Raw genomic sequence first — 21422 nt, 5'->3', positions numbered from 1 at the left:
AGTGGGTGTGGTTATAGTAAACAAGATTTTATCTCCAGAAAAACAAATCATTTTTTAATGCAATTTTTTTATTTAAAAGATAGTTTTGTAAAAAAAAGACACATACTGATGATACAATAGATGCCCAACATCTATTTAAGACACACTTCAACACTTTAGTTGACCTTTAAATGTCACTCAAGATAGGATTGTTATTATTGATGAATACTTTTAATGACTGGTAGACATCCAGAATGGAACCTTTTCAGCCCACATATTTAAAGAACAACCCCTCAGATCAATTCCCCTGCGTTTGGAGGAAGACTAGCCAGAACCCCCCGCTATGCTGTCTGTCAGCTCTGCATTCACTTCACTCACACACACACACACACACACACACAGACACACACACACACACACACACACACACACACACACACACACACACACACACCCCCACACACACACACACACACACACACACACACACACACACACACACACACACACCAACCTTCAGTCCCCAATGTGGGATCAATAAAACACAACTCAAACTTCATAGACATGCAAAACTGTCGGGACACAATGAAAAAAAACACTGAGGTATTTAAAAGTAGGGTTTGTTTTTTTGTTGGATATTTGTCAGAAACCTCAAGACAACAAAACATGTACGGCTGAGTCACTTCTGTTTTTAGAATCAATCTGCAGGAATTATTTTGGGGTAAAAGTGAGAATACATATTATATAAAAGTCCATTAACGAGGACCTTTTTTCAAAAGATGTTAGACATCAATTTTAGACGTTGGAACCTGGAGTTTACTCTATGCATGTTATCTTATCTACTATGACAAAAAGCGAGCTACTCAGCAGGTAACCCACTTTTAAAAATCTGACTTTTCCCTGCAGTGTGAGATGGCAGACACTGAGCCGGCTGCTTATCACCTGCCTCTCTCTCCATATTCTGTTGCGTGAGGTGCTACTTTGGTACAGGGCGGTGTGCGGTGCGGTATTAAGCGGCTCAGTAAGCCAGCTGTCTCGCCATAATGAAGCTCCTGTTCCAGTCGTCCTCGTGGCGTTTCTCTTATCTCATTTGAATGAGTCGAGGACGAGTTGACAAAGCTTCTTAGCTCAGCCTTGTTCAAGAAAAATAAAAAATAAAAACACGACCACAACCTTGCTTTTATATCGCTGTGACCTGGATGTGCAGACTTGCCATTGTCGGCATATTTCATAAATATCCATCTTCATTCCTGAAGAAAAAAAACAACATTATTTATGAGAACCAATGACATGCAGGGACCGCCGGGTCATCTCTATGATGAACAGCTCCTCTCCTCACGGACCTGGCGGTTTCAATCAACGTTTGCATTAGTTGTGAAAAATCTGAAACTCTTAAGAGACAATAAATCCACACTTGAAAAAGTTCATTTAATTACTTGACTAAGATTGCGACCCTCGATGTGTTATCGTGTTAACTTATTCCTTACATTCTATTCAACATCTTATAGTGAGAACCAAAGGTATTGTGTGCGATCTTTTATTTATATATGAATATACTTCATTCTACAGTGACTATTATCTTATAAAAATCTAAGATCGTATGAAAAAAACAGATGATTTTTCTTTGCATTATGACTGATGTTGCATTAATATTGGTAACATTGTTCTACAATGTTCGCTGCATTTTACTTGCTACAAAATGTTTTCGCTTCTATTCATGGTAGAATCTTTACTTTGGTCACAAAAGTGAAGTTGACCTACAAGAACCTAACAAAATACAACTCTAACACTGCTGTTTAAACAATGTAAATCATTTGAAAATAAAGAACTGTTGATCTCACAAGTTTTGATTGTAATCAGAATTACAAACATTTATGTGAATGAAATAAAGAGATGAATAAAATGCAAATATTATAATAAAATCAATGAGATACATTACCACAAAATAGCATATGAATAAATAATGCCATTTAAAGAATAATACCTCATTTACATTTTAACAAATACTGTCGTAAGTTTTATCCGGCTTATGTATTTTTCATTCATTTGCACATTATTAACTCGTTGTTTTATTCTTTTGATTGTATTTCTATGTGACTATTTAGTATTTGATTTGATTGACAATTTATATTTGTATTTTAATAAATAGGTTTTTACATCTGGAAGATATATTTTATTTTTTAAATTTTGTATATCCTTGGTGTATCTAAAACCTTCTTGGTCTCCTTGTCGAGTTTTTGCAATTTACTTCTTTGACGGTCTTTTAAACCAATGATCCAAATGATTCAAAGTATCCTTAGTTGGAAAAAGTTCTTAATTTACCTCATTCGCCGGGAGTCAAACATCTGTTTCGGATCGTCTCTGATCACCAACTATTAGCATGGTGCTTTTAGTTTGGTGCTAATAGCATGGTGCTATTAGTTTGGTGCTAATAGCATGGTGCTATTAGTTTGGTGTTAATAGCATGGTGCTATCAAGAGGTGCAGCAAACGGTCTTAAGAGATCATATAACCACAAATAGTTTGAATGAATCTATGTGTGTTCATCAGGGAAAAAGGCAGTAGTCGGACTAAAACCGAGGCTCAATTAAGCCTCAGAGTGAAATAAGTATATGCTTGTAAACATGGTCAGTAATGCATTTTCTTTTCATTAAGTGTACAATGCTGTCCTTCTTTATATGACATCATGTAACGCGCCTCGTTTTCCTTACATCCTTGTTTTATGCGTTTGTCGCTGTTAACATTTTCCAATCACCAAATCTGATTTCCATACATACGAGGATGGCATGTCGTTGAAGTGCTGTCAGCTGTGCTGGTGGATAGTAATCAAAAAGATTGGGTTGGTTGAGAGGTTGGGGGGGGGGGTTTGAACGCAAACGGAAGACAATATTTCAAAGCTAAGCAAAGCAGCTCCTCGCACCTGCCAACACGCCCTACCCGTGTTAACCATGCTAATTTAAACATGATGTATGGATCCAAGACGAGATAATAATGGAAGGTGGTAAAAATACGATATTGACTCTCAGCTGATGTTCTTCCTTCTCTGGCCAACAACTTTAAATGAATCTTGAAATCAAGTGACTCATCAGTATCTCTATTGCCTGCACCACCGCTCCACTGCCGGTGATTAACCCGTTTAGTTCATTTAGTTTTTTATTTTACGAAAATAACCTTTAATACCAATCCTTATTTTTTACCATTTAGTACCATTTAGTAATTTGATAATTGTTGCACATAAATAGAAAACAGTTTCAGCTTAAGACTGTTTTTCAGCTATTCTGAAAAGAGTATTACACATTATTGGAGCTAATAAGAGTGTCTCCTGGTTTGCAACAGGGTAGGTTCGGAAATACACAAGCGCATAAAGCCACATAACACCTTTGTGTGTGTAAGCTTTTCTTTTCATTTCTTTTGGAAAATGGAACATGGCTGAAACCGATCTACAATCAGCACTACTGCTGCAGCAACATAAAGCTTCACGTTCCAGTCTGTTGTGTCAGATCCTCCTCATTCATAGTCATTCTGGTGACTTTGGCCTCCATTTTGACCTTTAATTATCTATTTTCTCCCCAGTGTTTCTGAACTTTTCTAGATGTTTTCAACGTGTGTGATTTTGATCATTGTGGTTTAAAAATTCCTCTTCCCTTGTTTTATTTAAAGGGTTACTAATGTGTTAATGCAAATGTGTCTTTAATAGATGTTGGATTCTATTGTATCATCAGTATGTTTCTGTTTGTACAAAACTGTCTTTTCAGTCAAATATTTATATTACAAAATATGCTTAAGCCCCGCCCCCTTAAACTTTTTTTCTTGAGATTAATTCTTGTTTACCATGAACACGCCCACTCTGCTGTGATTGGTCAAAAGTTTGTTCTCACCCAACATCAATCCAAGAAGTCTCCACCTCCAAGGGAGTCATTGTATTGAGATGTATTGCGATAATGGTCTCCGCTCTTGTAGCCCCTCGTTCGCTGAGATTTCAGAAGGGGTAGAACTTTAAAAAGCAATGACTTCAAAACATGGTCACGATGAGGGGATTTCAACATTTGTAGCTGTTCAGTAGTAATAGATAGATAGATAAAACTTGTAGGAGACAAAGTGAACACAAGACAGGGACGACCATTTTAGCACTTTGTTGTCACAAGAGTACACTGTTTATTCAAAATATAAATTAACAAAATGGGGGGTAAAAATAGCCGGGAACGGCTGACAAGCATCAAAGTAATTTAAAACTATTAATTTAAATTGCAGGAGCAGACGACAACTCGTGAAGCATGTGGCTACTTTACATGTGTGCAGTGACACATGAAGCCACCATTTTATATAGTGTACCTGTCAAATAAATGTCACTTCAGGCTTTTGTATGCATCGTTGCACTCCTCGTTCAAGTGAGGCCCTCTCTTCTTATAGACGCTAGAATCACAGCCCAACATATATGAATAAGTGAAGATTACATATATGAGTGGTTTGTTCCTACGAAAAAGCAACATCTGTTCTTCCTCTCGTTTCCTTATGTGCACTTATCTGTATGATAAACTATTATATCATTGGCTTTTTAATACTGTGCGGGAACAATTCCATGTTAAAAAGGTTCTCCACGTGAACGCAAACCGTATCTATATATGCGTATTTAGTATATAAACCCTGGCTTTAATCTTTTGAGCAGATTTCCTTTTATATTGTCTCCCTTTCATCAAGAAATCTGCGTGTCGCCCTTTGTGTTTATTGATGTTTGACAGATAAAAATTCATTGCCTCGGCTTGGCTCATCACTCTTCTGAAACAGTTAAATGGTTCCCATTGATTGAGCCTAGTCGGGTTCTATTGTCAGAAGACGTAAATGTTTACGGAGTGCTGCTTCCAATCACACAGAAGACCCAGGGTCTCGCAAGCAGATGGAATTTTTAATTAACGCAACACAACCGATTCAGCAGAAACAACAGGGAGGCACTAGGGAAGATGGATAAAAAAAAATAAAAAAAACTTCTCAAATAACTCAGGGTGACCAATATGCAGTGGAGTCTGAGGATCACAGAGAGCTGCACTAAATAGCTGATTAAGTTTAAATTCCTTTCAGTTTTGCATCCCAAAAGCAAATTCATGTTTGTTTATTTCGGCATTCTTCTTGGCGGCAGTGGTGTCATCGTGTTAGGGGTAACATTTTAAACTCAAAACAAGTTGTAGGGGATAGAAAAATAAACAAAAAAAATGATCAGCTAATTTTAAGTCGAATTAAAAATAAACTCATTGTTTAACACATTTTTTATCTCGGGGTCACGGTGACCCGAAGGTCCTAAAACAAATATGTTATGTCAAACCCCTTTTGTTGTTTCTGGTTCAAGGTGAACGACCTCTCTGGCTTCCAGAAATAGATATGCTGTGGTGGAGGTCGTTCAACTTGACCCAGAGACAACACAAGGGATACCACAAACACATCAGTTTTCAGGCCTTTGGGTCAGCTTGACACTGAGATAACACAAGGGTTAAGGCTGAAAATGTGAAAATAAGTTACAAAAACAATATTTTTCTCTTCTGGAAACAAAAGCATCAATTCCAGATTTACATTTACTCTGCATATTCGCATTTTACATGGTCCTGTAACCACTGGCCTTGGATTCCTTAAGACCATATTCTGTCCATCATTGTGACCACATCTGTTCATAAACCAAACAAAAAGATGGTATTAAAACAGTGGATCCAGTTAATAAAACACATCAAAATATATGTTATATAATTTCTTATGTTAGCTTTGACATATACTGTAGTTCTAACATTCTTAAAATACTTTTATTTCTCCAGTATTCCGTGTGATATCAATTTTTATTCACCTCTACAGAAGTCCTTCAAGGACAAATTGTGTTGTCCTCATAAGCCTGGGTTTTAATCGGTGGCAAGCTATTGTCTAAGGTATTGACCCGCGCTCGCTAAATGTTTCCTCAAGAATTCACCGGGACCTCAAACAAATCAATAAAGAACAATAAAAAAGGGAATACTATCTTTAAAACAATCGATATGTCTGTCTTTATTGTTCCCCTTGTAATTGAAAGAATCAATTAATGTGTCCTTATGAACTACAAGTTATTCAGAAGACTTCCAGCGACAGCACAGTTAATCTGACATTGAAGAAGAGAGTTTATCACTATTGAAACACCTGGTTGAAAGGTCAGGAGCTAACTATCAATGGGTCTCATCTGGTTTTCTCTCTCATTCTTACTCTCTTTTCTTTTCCCTCTCTCCGCACTTCACAACAGTGATGATGAAGCGTCATGAAACAGTCCTTATTTTCCATCCATCCATTAGATGACTGCTTTATAATCCTTTCTTTTATTATTCTATATATTGTTTTATTATTCCATTATTATTCTTATTAACACCTACTGAGCTACTAAAATAATAACAATACTTCATGAAACTTCATCACTTCTTTGCCACACACACTTTTTTAGTGTCTTCAGTTACACACACAAAGCTTTATTGAATCCGTGAACAGCCTTTGCCACTCACAGCGCACAAAACCCACTGCAGATTCTTGATAAGACCAGATATATGAGTTATATTATCCATAAACCTTGAGACAGAAAGCTCACGGGAGGATTTCTGATGACCTCAGGTGCAAAGCTGAGATGGAGGACATTAAGTTGTTGTGAGGCTGAGCCTTGAGAAGTGCACAGAGAAAAATCAAACGTATAGACAATCCACCTGTGTGACAATGAGAAAACATTCAAGTATCGTTGGGTTTAGAACATTAAAGCATTATTAAAATTATGTCTGTTCTGTTTGATGCTGCATATCTGTTAAATTCTGCAGTTATGAACCAACCTTGACCTTTAAAGCCAATTATAGTTTAAAACGAAACTACATATTTGGTTATTTTTTGAAACATTCTTTAACAAATTGTCATTTGATTCCTGTTTTCTCAGTCGTAGAAACTATTTCCTCTTTGTTTCTACCTCCTGGGAATTGTATCTAGTTGATTACAGGTTTTACAGACATTTATTTTTTTGAACTCTTGGATGCTTCACAGTTATGAGTAGATTTTTCGTAGCTTAAGAAAGATTTAAAAACCTGTAGTTGAAGCTTATTGCATTGGGATCAGGGGAACTATCAAAGTGGGTTATCTGCATGCAAACAAGAAACATCAAAGTCATGTTACATAACTTAAAATATATATATACAGTATATCAGCAGATAAAAATGCCGATAAAGAGTTACAAGTATAGACCCCACTCTTGCTTCAGATGATATATATATACTAAAGGGTCACGGTCACTAAGAAAGGAGCCACTTCTTTCCCTCTTTTCATGTTGTCCCTGCACTCTCGCTCTCTGGAGGATTTTCATCTCTTAGAAAAAAAGGAAAAAGAAAAGACCTCACAGCGGGAACATCGGCAGATAGAGAGGTTGAATCCTCCAATGGCTTGTTCGTTAGAATCCTCGGAGTACGAGTATCTGAAGTGGCCTGTGAAAAGGATGTTTTGGTTTTCCGAGCAAAGCACACTCGTATCTTCCACAAGAACTATGCAGAGACTCAAAGTCAAGACCTGAAAGATGTCATGATTTTGGATTGATGAAGATGCACATATCTGCATTGATATGTGCAGATGGAAGCACAATAAGATTAAAATATTTGTTATCTATTATTAACGGTTTCCGTTTCTAAAGAAAAAAATAAAATTAATTCCTTGATGATCCATTTTTCAAGGAAGACCTTGAATAAAGACTAGGTATTGTTGGGATATCCTAGTTTGCCCTGAAGCTAATTTACTCGTCACTCTGCAAAGAAATATTGTTGAAACACTTGTGCCTTTAAGCAACACCACGGATGACCGACATGAAAGTGACTATTCTATACTTTTTTCAAAGGAGAGTGGACGACACAAGGATGGGCATATCAGGGAGTTTCTGTGAAATAAAGATCTTGATTTATTCTGATGCATAATTCAAGTGTTTTACTGATCATCTAATCATATAGTGTGAATTAACATAGTGTAGCCACAGTCCTACCGTCTCTGTCTTTGGTTGAAAATATTTGAAAATATGTTTTTATTACCTCTGTTAAATAGACTCAGTCCAGTGTTGCCCCTTCAAACTTCAAATCTACTGTATTGGCATTACTTTCTACTTGGGCACTTTTTTAGGATATTAAAAAAAGAAGGAACTTCATATGAGTTTTTTTATTTGTGTGTGGGACGAGATTTGAGTTACAATGCTGTTAATATGCTAAATACACTTGCTTATCCTTCCCCGAGGTACAATTAATCTTCCTCTAAACATCACAAAACACTAAATTATAGAAAAGATGTGATAAAATGATAATTAAATACAAAAACAACCTCAAAATACAGAGAAGAACAGTGAAAGAGCGCAGCTCCTCACAATACACTTCTTTCAAGTTTGCTAACAAAGAGATGAATGTCGACGATCACGTAACCACCTTGGCAGATGTAATAGCAAAGCCCAGAGCATGAACAACCAGGGATATTGTCGGTGAAAATGGGGCAAGTTGTCATCATGACGTACTCTCAGCTGGATGCCACTCTCATCATCTAGAAAAGAATCGAATTGGTTGAATTAGTCCGAGGTCTTACAGAGGGATGTAGACAAGCACTTATGGTGCCTCCGGAAGAAGAACAGTTTAGCAAGTCTCTTGAAAAGGCTCAAGGAAGGGCTTATTCCAGCACCACGACACGGAGAATGAATCGGGAGGCAGAGGATAAAGAAGCTAATCGTGTCAGCCCAAAGCCTTTTCCTCCTTCTGAATAACACTGCAGTTTGCTTTTCTTTGTCCTGGCCATTTAAATTGAAATATTATGAGACGCGGGCCTGTTGAGGAACATTTCACAGCTGTCTCTGCCCTGAGAGAAGGCAGACAATTTCACATTAAGCTCTCTGCAAATGTGCTGCATGTGTTTATCTCTTCTAATGACCTTAAAAGCAGGGTTATTACCAGCATACTAATCACCTGGATGTGCTGCTGTCGTGCATCCAAATGGAAGTTCAGAGGGAAAAATAAATCCAAGCCCCCCTTTTTTTTTCTCCAAATAATCGCCAGGCTAATAAATGAAACTAAACTATATTAAAGTAAATGAATCAAGTGAGTACAATAAAAACACATTTCAAGTTTCAAGTCTCCAAGCATTCATTTTAAAAATAAAGATTGCGTAGAGTGGTTGCAAATAAAAACAAATTGAAATGGATGTATTAACCAGTTGAGCGAGAGCGTCGAGAGAGAGAGAGAGTGGGTTGTGTGAGAACACTGACGGCGTACAGACCATCTGTCAGACACAAAATTGCCGATTATTCTATTTCTGTGAAACATCCTGAGTGACATCTAAGAATGTAAATGCATTCACAGCGAGTCATTATTCTGTGCAATGGAGCGGTACTAGGCCTCCTGGACATTATTTGGCGACCACTTGAAAACATTAAATGCTGTGTGGACCTCCATTCGTCTGAGGCTGCTGAGGGACAGACTTTAACTTAAAACCAGTTCACCTGTACAAAGATAAAAATAGTGACTGACGGAAATTTTCTTTTGTTTTTCACTCAGTTGACTTGACTCTTTCTTTGATGGGGTCCAATAAATTGACCCTGAATTCATCCACAAATTGAGTCGCAGGCAGGTTACAGAATACAAATTCACTGTTCTGGTTCTCTTGGATCTGTCGTCAGCCTTTGACACAGTTGATCACCAGATCCTGCTGAGAAGACTAAGGGATGAAGTGGGACTGTCTGGGTCTGTGTTAGAATGGTTCTCATCTTACCTTTCTGGGCGCAGTTTTAGTGTATCTGCCAATCAAATGAGGTCTGAATCGGCAGATCTGTTGTGTGGAGTCCCTCAAGGTTCTGTTCTGGGTCCTTTATTGTTTTTGCTGTACTTGATTCCCCTTGGTAAAATCATTCAGAGATTTCCAGATGTTTCTTATCACATTTTTGCTGATGACATCCAGCTCTACTGCTCTTTTGACCCAACTGAGCCCCAAAGGCTGAACAGCTTAGTCAATTGTTTGCTAGAAATCAAACAATGGCTGAGTGATAACACTTTACAGCTTAATGTGGACAAAACTGAAACTCTGGTGATTGCTCCTGATGATACGATTCCAGGGTTGAGTCAGTACTTGGGTGACTTAGGTCAGTCTGTCAAACTGAGCCTGAGAAACCTGGGTGTTGTATTTGATAAAGACATGTCTCTTGTTCAACACTGTAGAAAACTGACCAGAAACTGTTTCCTTCAACTGAGAAAAATCTCTAAACTTAGGAAAATGCTGTCACAACATGATCTGGAGCTTGTAATCCATGCGTTTGTTTCTTCTCGTCTGGACTATTGTAACAGTTTGTTTTCATGTCTTAACAAGAAGGAGCTGTCTCGCCTGCAGTTGATTCAGAACTCTGCAGCGAGAATTCTGACCCGCTCTAGTAGAAGAACTCACATTTCTCCGGTCCTTAAAACTCTTCACTGGCTTCCAGTTTCTTTCAGGATCAACTTTAAAATTCTGGTTCTTACTTTCAGATCTATTCATGGTCAGGCTCCTCCTTACATCACTGATCTGATCCAGCCTTACACCCCAGCTCGGGCTCTGAGGTCTGTGGATCAGAATCTACTTATGGTTCCACGCACACGGCTCAGGACCAGAGGAGAGAAATCTTTTCAGGCTGTTGCTCCTAAGCTTTGGAACAATCTTCCTCTCTCTTTGCGCTTGATGGAGTCTACTGACTCCTTTAAGAAACATCTTAAGACGTTTCTATTTGTGCAGGCTTTTCCTTGAATTTCTCGAACTCCTGTGTTGTTCTCGGTGTTGTCTTGATCTTTGAAGTATGTACTGTTTTGAGTATTGTTTTGATTGTTAAAGCGCTTTGTGACCCTGGTCTCGAAAAGCGCTATATAAATATATATTACTTACTTACTTACTTACTTACTTACAAGTCTTGTTTAATCATTATCTGAGGGTGGCCCAAAAAAAAGTATCCCTTATGATGTCTCTGGGTCAAGGTGAACCACCTCCACCACTGCATATGTATTAATGAAAGCCAGGGAGGTCACCCAGAGCCAACAGAAGCTGAAGTAAAATGAATCGCTCAGGTATGTGCCTCACTCTTAAAGAAGAGTTATGCTTTTTAACTTCTGTATGTGATAACAGGACTTAAGTCATTCATTTTAGACCCCTTTTCAATTTTAATTAAATAAATCAGTCAGAGGCTTTTGCCATGTCGTGAAATGGGAAACTCTGCTAACCAAGTGTGTTTATGAAGCCAAGAGAAGGATTTCTGTTTGGTCTTAAGGGTTACATTTTGTTAGCTTGCACAGGAAAAAGCCATTTGCTAATTAAAGCTGAACAAAAAAAAATCCAATTTTATCTGCAAATGGTTTGTTGTGAAGTAGTTGCATAACAAAAAACCACTTTAAACATTATCAGCTGGTTAAGCCTTGTGTACTTTTAAATTCACACTTACATCATTCCCAGAAAATCAAACGCACTGTAGCAACAGAAGGTAAGTAAAATAATTTAGGTCCGCAATTCATGCTTGGCTGCCAGGTTTTCAGGTAAATTTAATTGGGTTCAGTAATGAATCTAAAATAAGAAGTAATAATATATATATATATATATATGTCAGAATATTTTCCTAACTGTTGTTGATGTTGATGTTTTTTAAACTGTTTTTAAATTGTATTATTTGTTTTCAAGAAATCAATTAGTTAAACTAAGAAGAATTGATATTAGGAAACTTGAATTATTGAATGAAAAGTGCTCTTTAAAATGTGGTTTTATCGACAATATGGTTGATGTTGTTTTACAGTGTGAGGGTCCTGATCTTTTTTTTTTCAATATTGAGTGTCATTCCAAGTTTAATCTTCTTAGGTGAAGTCCAATTAGAAATATTGGTTTAAGGAGCAGCTCCAGAGATTTTTGTTTGCCAGGGATGTTTGGCCTCTCAGAGCCTGTGTCGATAAATCAGGTGTTTCTTATTTTGCTGTCGAGATGAACACAAACACAGGAGTTCAACAGTTCAAGGTTTGCACTTTACATCTGATGTCGTGACTCATTCTCCTCGGTCGAGATCAAATATTAAAATCACGTATAATACTTAACAAGAACATGATTTATAAATAGGCTACTGTCTGCTCCAATTAACAAATAAATATATAATCAGCTCTCATGTTGCTGTGCAACTCAAACTTTGGATTCATTATTTTAATATTTGTCCGGATACAACTTTTGTTTTTGATTTTTTTTGTTTCCTGGAACCAAAAAACGGAGTGCACTTGCTTCAATGAATGGGCTCATTCTCATGTATTATTCATTGACTTTAGTAGCACGATAATCAATTTGTAGGTTTCATGCTGCCAATCATTGGAATTATTTAAGTGGTACGGCCAACGTTGAGTGGGGGGGAATACACATGGGTGGGTGTTCTATCTTGCATCTTTCTCTTCTAAAAGGCTCTGACATTTCTCCCTGGAGTCCTTGAGTCAGCCTTCTACTCGCTGTACACAGTTTAATGGCGCCTATCACTACACAACTCATCCACTCAGCACTCTACACAATTACCAGTCTTTTTTTGGACGGTTTTGATACACGTGGAACTTCGGAATACCATTTGAAAATCCAAACGTTTTCACAATAGATAGTCAATGTTGTTCTTAGTGGGCTCAAGAATCTGTTGATCATTCCTGGACCCGAGGGTTTGTATTCCGAAACAATTCAATGGACCCTGTGTGAAAAGTGTGAAATGGACCTCAACGTTGAAAGCGTTCAATACGATAAAAACTGTGCCCTCAAAAATATTTAATTCCTAATGTGCTGAAGATAATCATCTATGAATGTCTACATGATTTGGCGGCAGAGAGCGAAGGCTGAAAAATAAATAAGTGAGCTTTTGAACAACGTCTCATAAATACGTTTGCTGTGGTGAATGAACAGAGCCTCGGGTTCTGGTTGTTTCCGACACAATTGTGTGTGTGTGTGTGTCATGTATGACTGGGTGAGAAAGACAAATGACAGGACTGAGGCGGAAACAAGCTCAATACAAGAACACACTCAAGGAAATACATAATAGTAGTATTAAAAAAAAAGAGTTGACATGAAACACTCGTCAATTACTGCCCCAGTCGTTATATATATAAGTGTTGATTTTCACATATTTCAAAGACAACTGGTGCTGACTGTGACTCAATATTCGTTACATAAATACTATTAATCATCTTAGACGGAACTTGATGGTGTAATAAGGTGTGATGCAGAACCTGTGGTGAGTAACACAAATGCTGCTGCACTTCGGGAAACACATTTCAGATTTTCTTGTCATTATGACACAAAACTAAAATGTTCCTGTGACAAATACATCTGGTAGTTATAAGCTTACCTCATCAACCATAAATGACTGTTAAATGAAGAATATGAGGCTTTATAAACGCACCATCTTTCACTGTTAACCATAAATATCAGGATCAGAAAATAAACTGCCACTATTGTAAAGAAAAAACAGAATCATTTCTTGTGGTGTGGATGCATTTAATACAAAAGAATGCCATAAAATAAATAAATAATATAAAATGTACCACACATCAAAGTGGGAATCTATACAAATAAATAATTATATGACATAAAAAATAAATGACCAATAAAATATAAATCAACTGAAGTTTTTTTGATTCGGACAGACAATACAATACACTTATTAATTGCCAGTTCATGATAAATACACTTTGAGTTTGGAACTATGTTTTGAACTTAATCTACAATTATTTAAGACAGTGAAAATAAATCAGGCAAAAGTTTTTCAAACCACATTTGCGCCTCATTCAATCAGGTCCTTCTGAGATAAGACAAGTTAAAAGAAAAGAAAACAAATTATACGTATTGTGTCTTTACCAGTTCATGGTAAATCGTAATTGCTTATTTTGTAACTTTGGTTAAAAAATGCAACATTGAACATTTGCTGTGTATCTAATGTAGTGTCGTGATGCAACACTTACAACCTGAAAAATATATGATTTAAAGGAACAAGTCTTAAGTTAAGAGAGTGGGCTCTGAAAATAAAGACACTGCTTCACGAAGCTTCATGAAGTTTCAACAACCCATCAAAATGCAAAAGACATCAATTGGGTCACAGCTTGTTTGCCAAAGACTGAAGCTTCTGCCTACTGAGTGAGTGAACTGTCATCCATGAATGATAATTAATGCAAATATGTTTGTTTGTTTACCCTCGAGGAGTTATTGTAATTAAAAACTTTTAAATATGCTGAGTTATTTTAAATGAAACTGATGGAGAATGTCATTCATGTTAAGGTGATTTGACCTGAAGTGAAGTCAGTTGTAGCTGCCAAATCAGCTGCATCATTTATCAGTCTTTTAATATGTTATTCACAGATCATTTCACGTCCATATTCAGTTTTTAGCAATGACTACATACATTCGGTAAATCAAAGTATATCCAAAGAAATTGAATATTAACCTCAGAATATCCGGCCATATTCAAATATATTCGTACCATTTAAATGGCTGACTTGAGACCCCCTCGGCACAAAATCAATATTCAGTTCATTCAAGGCCACACTTTTCAGCCGCAGCTTACATTCAGTCCTGCTTTTTGGATGGATGGCTGCGATGAGGGCGAACACCTCTTGATGCAGAGAGTCTGCCGCATTTCATTGGTTTGAATCTCCCGATGTTTTCTCTTTCATGACAATATCTTGAGCAGCAACAATTCTTAACCTTGATGTGCTGAGCTCTTCAATCCTGTATTTCTTATGCCCTTTTGTGAACATCCCAGTTTTCAATCTAAAAAGGTGAGCACTCCCGAGCATGGTACGGTCGTAACCGTTTCATCAATGATGACAAGAAGAAGTTGGACATGATGAAATTATATTCATTGAATCACATCCAAGTCAAATAATCTCTGACAACGGTACTGCTCTGTATTTTAACACATATATAGGGATGGATTTCTTCTTGTTGTTTGCAAAATATTGGGCACCCCTCACTGTTCCCAATATTTTTATTTATACATCATTGACTGTTGGAATCAGCTATTTTATTTTGATAAATCAAATACTTGTGGCCGTCCAAATTAGTAATTTCAGAAGATAGAATATGTGAAATATGCTAAAGGTTTTCAATACATTTGGGCTCCCCAATGGAAAAAACAAATCAATACTTACCAAAGCTTCCTTTGAATGAATATGAATCCAATCATTTAAATGCGTCCTGGATGAAGATGATTTTAACATTCCTCTTTGGAAAACCTAGTTCGGACTGGTCGGATGTTTGCCGAGCATGGGCAGCTAGCTTCAAATCCTCCACAGATGTTCCTCTGCATGAATACCTTTGTGGATTTTGAGCTGTGTCTTTGTCTTCTTGAACATTATTCTCAGGTATGAGCTGATATTAAGTAGAATCTACCCTCAACTTAAAACAAGATTCCCAGTACCAGCACTGGCCACACTGCATCATTGACCCTCCACCAAACTGAACTGTAACTAGTAAGTCTTCTTCAAATCATACATAACCGACACCCTTTTTTTTAAACAACTGTATCTTTGTTTTATCAGTCCACAGCACCTTGTTCCAAAAGAAAGCTAGCGTTTCCAATTGTGCTGTTTGTTGCTGATATGTTTCTCATTCTTCCACTTCTGGCCTTAACAACCACTTTACCTTCCATTACTTCACTATAAACCGACGGCTGAAATCTCTGAGATAGCCTTGTGTAGCCATTCGCCAACTCATAATGTGAGCGACAGATCTTTGGTCATTAGAGAGTTGTTTTGACTTCTGCATGTTGCAACTCTTCAGAAAAACGACTTGCAATCGGCAATCCAAGAGTAATAGTTCACTCAAAATACTCACCTCATTTTCTCCTTTTTTGGAGTTCTAGGCAAAGACGTATGTTCATGCTAATGAAGCGACAGATTTGTTTAATTTTATTCAAGACACAAATCTGTGTCGAGGCTTTAAAACAAGAGGGGCTTTACATATAAGCAGCTTCTAGGTATTTGGATGTTTTGATGTGAAAAAATGAACTCTGGTTACAATAGCATGGATATACATGTTTGCCTATGAATCCAAAAAGGAACAAATTCCTCTGAAAATAATCCCGTGGGCGAGTGAGAATGAGTGAGATTTTGCACAGAAATTTGATTTTCAATCGATGGACACTTTCCATACTAATCTCAGTATATCAACGCCAAGAGGAAAAAATAAGTCACTGACAACGCGTTTTCGGAGCAAATATCGGCATAAATGTCTTGAGAAAATACTAATTTTACCATGAAACAACACAACAACAGTAATAACACAATAAAAAACAATTTAATAACTTGCTATAGGATTCCAACAGCTGGTTGCGATCAGCGTTAAAAAGTAGGAAAATAAGCTGTTGAGACAGTTCCGACAGTACTACCCTGTTGAAAATGTGTGCACTCACTAACACAGAACTAACCTTGTGTTCCAATAAATCAGTGCTCAGTAGTTACAGGTATTCAAGTCAATAAATCAATCTTTTTTACATTTGATTTATCTTTTATACATTGTAATACTTCCTCACTTTAAATCTTTAGAAAATGAACAGCAGGCCACTAATGATCATTCGCTGTGAAGACAGAGACAATTACTATGAAGTCTCAGAAGATTCCCCAAATGTTTGCAAAACCACTGTATATGACGCAACCTCTGATGAAATCAGTAACCATGAACCGATTCCAATGGACATTTATTCCCAATTTAAACCTAAGGTTATAACTTAACCGGATAAACACTACAGTGATTTAAAATAAATCTTAATAAATATTAGTAAAATCAATAAATAAAAGCAAGGAGTGATTCTCAACTGGTGGGTTGTGACCCTGAAAGACGGAATTTAAGGTCTTTGTTTGAGCAAAAGAAAACGAACATGCTTGTCTTCAGGTGAGGAGGATTGTGGGTCTGAAAACCAAGCTAGAGCTTGTTGCTGCTTGTCCAGCCTTCCTGTCTGTTATAACCAGATAAATTAGATTAAGTTGTTTTTTTAATAGCTGTTGGGGCAAGAGAGGGCAAATTGGCACCAGTTGCTGTAAACAGTTTATCAAGAGAAACCATAAGTCTGGGCACACCCCAACCTGCATTTGGGGTAGGCTGAATTATGATCGGGCAATGGAATAAAGACATTTAATTGAGGCTAATATGTTATTTATTGTTACTATTTAATTCAAGAATACTACTGAATGGGGACATATGAAAAAGAATAACATTTTAAATAATAAATAACACAGTTGGTGTGTCAGAAAAGTGCTGTCAGGTGTCGGCGATAGGGGTTCGAACGGCTGGTTGCCATCAGTGTTAAAAAGTAGTAGAAGAAGAAGCTGTTGAGTCATTTTTGGTTAGTGTGTTAGTGTTCGATTTGAGACAGTACTACCCTGTTGAAATTTGCCACACTGCGCAAGTAGGTACACTGTCTTACAGCGTACTGTAAAGCAGTGCACTGTCAAAATTATAGTCTAAGATTCAACCAGTTTTTTTAAACCAGGTAGTTCATATGTTTTAAAATTCTGTAAAACTGCAGATTCTTGCACTTGGTCTAAAAGTTTTCCGGCGATCATTCACGATATATTCCGAGGTCCACTATCTTGGAGGATTATGATGGTTTTTTTATCAAGCGATGTCCTGCTGCAGCTGCACTGCGGGTGTAAACACGAACGCCCTCCTATTATCTGGAGCTGGTGGCTGCTTGTCCAGAGTGCTGCCCTCCTGTCTGTTAACCCCAGATATATTAGATTAACGTATTTCTGCTTCCTGCTCAGTGTTTGTTTGCCCCCCCTCGCCCCCCCACCTAGATACAGTTTAGTGATGGTGCCTTCTGATAAATGCGGGGACATGCCAAACATTAAACCAAGAGGAAATTGAATTAACCAGCCAGTGAATGATGCTTACCGAGCCTGATGTCCTCTATTAAGGTTCTCGGAGGCAATCCTGTGTTACTAATTCTCTTGGGACCTTTTCCAGCAGGCATTTTTTTTTACTGATATCATTAGTTTTGGGGAAAGTAAAGTGACTACTTTTCCTGCAATATATTTTCTACAAGGAAGAAAATTGTCTTGGCTGAACTGTCTCCACTTAATCCTCCTCCCCGGCATCCATTGTGTTTACATTTCTCACTGAAGCACAGAGATAGTTGCTGCTGTGATGTAGGTTTTGATGGAATTTCTGTTATGCTTAGCAATGTTCTTGCATGATAAAAAAAAAAAAGAACAACACAGAAAATATCTGTCTTCTTGTTTAATCCGTAGTCATATGATGTTGGTGGAAATTTAAGCTGTTAAGACCCTTATCTTTCATGGTCAGACTCTTTTCATTGCCTCGCTAGAACCTACATTTGTTCACAGTCTCGTTTAGAAATACTTAAAAAAAATAAGTTTTTAGATTCATCACGTTTTGAACGTATATGAGGGAAAATGGCTCACTGTTCATCGCCATAGTACTTATGTTTAATACATTTCAAATCTAGAAATACATCAATCCATTAACTGAAGTTAAAGGCATTTTTTTACATATAAAAAGATCGATTATATGTTTTAGGATTTATCATCTATTTAAGTACTTTTATCTTCCTTCTTAAAGTGTTTAACGGAAGTTAAACATTTTTTTTTTAGAATAAGGATTTAAAGGTGAGCTTTGAAACCAGATTTATTGGATTTATATAATGTTTTTTTCAGAATACCCACATAGAGTACAAAAGTTTGAGTCAGGTTTATATAAAAAAGCTGTTACCAAGTATGCGTAAAATATAAATAACAATAGATTTTCTTTTCAATATACAAAATGACTCAATCAAATCAAAATGTTTGTGTTACTTTCTTTCAGTCAGTCAAGGGAACTTGCAGCTGTTGAAAAAACACATTAAACTTTTTAGCCTTTATATTCAGAAGATTTTCAGCTCTGTGTTGCAGGGAAATGGCAGCAGATGCTCAGGACTGAATTTGAAATATTTGGCTACAGCAGAAGGCAGTTTGTTTGTCGACGGACTGGGGAGATAATGAGTGTCTGCAGGCAACAATGAAGCACGGTGGAGGTTCCTTCAGTGTTTGGGGCTTCATTCATGCAAATTGAGATCTGGTCAGGATTACCCGTGTTCTCAATGACAGGCAGATACTTATCCAACAATGCCACCAGGAAGGTGTGTGATTGCACTCGGGGGTAATATTTGAAGGAAAAAAAATGTATGTTTGAGGGAGGTTATTGAAAAATGTTCGTAGAACCTGTAAGAAAATGTACAGACTTCAATGATGAATCCTACGACAGCTTGACTATAGAATGATTTTTGAATTACTTCAGGATGAAATCAGAAGTTGATCTTAAAGACAATGTTATTGATTTAATTCAAAATAGAAATGTATTATGGTCATCAGCCATGAAAGAAAATAAAGCAGCATTTTTCTCATAATGAAACTATTTTATTGGATTAAATTATACTTGATTAATCAGTGTATTATTTGTAATTAGATTCTTTCTATTCTATTATTATTCTATTTTACATTTTCTATACAATTTCGACAATATGAATTTTCTTTTGGTGGAGAAAGGCAGCTCTATATAAAATTGTGTAGCAGGCAGGTTCAGAGACAAAAAAAGGTGAAAGTAAAAAAAAAATGTTTAAAATGATCTTTTGGTGCTTTTCGAAGGGCTGGCCATAGTGGTAAATATAACTGTATTTGTACAAACAACGTGTGAATCAAGCCAGAGACCAGCATCAACCTAATTTTGGGGAAGACTCCTTTTTATTCAGAGTACAATAATCATTCAAAATATCCTCCTTCCTTAATCACAGCATGAGAATCATGTAAACTACTCTCACGCACACCTGACGTCAAAATACATGACATAGTAGCTAACATTTAGACATTTTAGACTAAGCGACATAATTTACCTCCCCCGCCAAAGGTGGTAGCACCCAATGACCTCACAGATGACATCATCCAGGTGTTAAAAACAGGAAATGAAATTATTTTAATCCTTTTGCCCCTGGACCACATGTGAGTAAATGATCCCTCCTTCAATATTAACAATATGAATTAAATGAACAATAAAATATCAAGGAGTGCATAGGATGTTACTTGAGGCAAAACTATCATTGACTCCTTATGTCTCTCTTTAGTTTTTTAAAGTTCACTTCACAAAGTTGAATGGATGTCGAGTCATATAAACGATTAAAGTTATCATGAGTTTGATCTCAATGTGGGTTGTCACATGGCACACCAAGTTCAGATAATGACACACAGAAGGAAAGATATTTACAGATTCTTCCACAAATACAATTGTCAGTTTCTAAAATATCCCCGCCCCGTGTTCTGGTGATACAATTTCTAGATTTGAGAAATTGGGCCAGCAACACCACTCACATGCTCAGCAGGCGGCGAGTGATTGTTTGTCCAAAATAAGATTTGTGAATTGTAATCGGTAAGACGTGAAAAATAAACGGAATGGTTTGACAAATAAACATAAATATTTATCCGGAACACTGATCCTGATTTCAGCCATTATCCCCTAACTCAAAACCTTTTTTTTTTTTTAATTCTGCTCTAGTGGTTCTTGTTAAACTAAACGGGTTCATTTTAGCAATTATTGATTTGGGATAAAACTAATACGGTGAATTTGTCTGGAGATCTTTCAAATATGAACAAAGGTATTTTGTCTTTTCAAAGCGACACGCCAGTAGACATGATGGCTACAGCCATTTTTCCCCCCCCTCTCTGTGTCGACGACAAAATGAGCGAGTGAGATGGGAAGTTGAGTTATGACTGTCTGGGGTTTGGTTCAGTGTAAAATCCCCAGGTGATTATATCAGGATGATGTAAAAGGAGAATCTTTCCAGGAAACGAATCAAACGCCTAAGCCTTAACTGGATCTGACATGGCCTTCTTCTCTTCCTGGAAGCCTGCACGGACCCAGAGGATCAGTGTTGGGTGTTTTAATAAAAGTCACATTACCAAAGTAAATGTTTCCAGAGGTTGCACGTCTAAAACATTGGATAATCTTTCATTGCAACTTGTTGCCATTGGGGGAGGAGTTGTGGCCTTTTTCAGTACGTTCAATACTTTCTTTCTTCTTTTGAAAGAGTTAATCGGTGTTATCTCTGGGTCAAGGTGACCCAGTGGCCAAGATCAACCATAAAGCAGTCGTGAAGCTTGACTCAGAGGAAACACAAGGGATACCACAAACGCGTTTGTTGTTTTCAAATTTTTGGGTCACCTTGACTCTGAGATAACGAGGGTTAAAGGTACAACTAATATTTTTTGAATGTGACACCTTGGATATTGACACAAATTTACAAAACGATGAAGGCATACTATGTTTAATGACATTTAAAGAGGTACAGATCCTATGCCTACTAGCAGTTGGTAGAAGATTTGTACATATTTAACTTTCACACCCATAATGTGATTATTAAGACGGGACTGGAAAGTCTGAAACGATTAT

Source organism: Callionymus lyra, chromosome 6 (genome assembly GCF_982586985.1).
Source record: "Callionymus lyra chromosome 6, fCalLyr1.hap1.1, whole genome shotgun sequence".
NCBI classification, from domain to species: domain Eukaryota; kingdom Metazoa; phylum Chordata; class Actinopteri; order Syngnathiformes; family Callionymidae; genus Callionymus; species Callionymus lyra.
The sequence above is the reverse complement of the archived record's forward strand: the minus strand, read 5'-3'. Positions refer to the sequence as shown.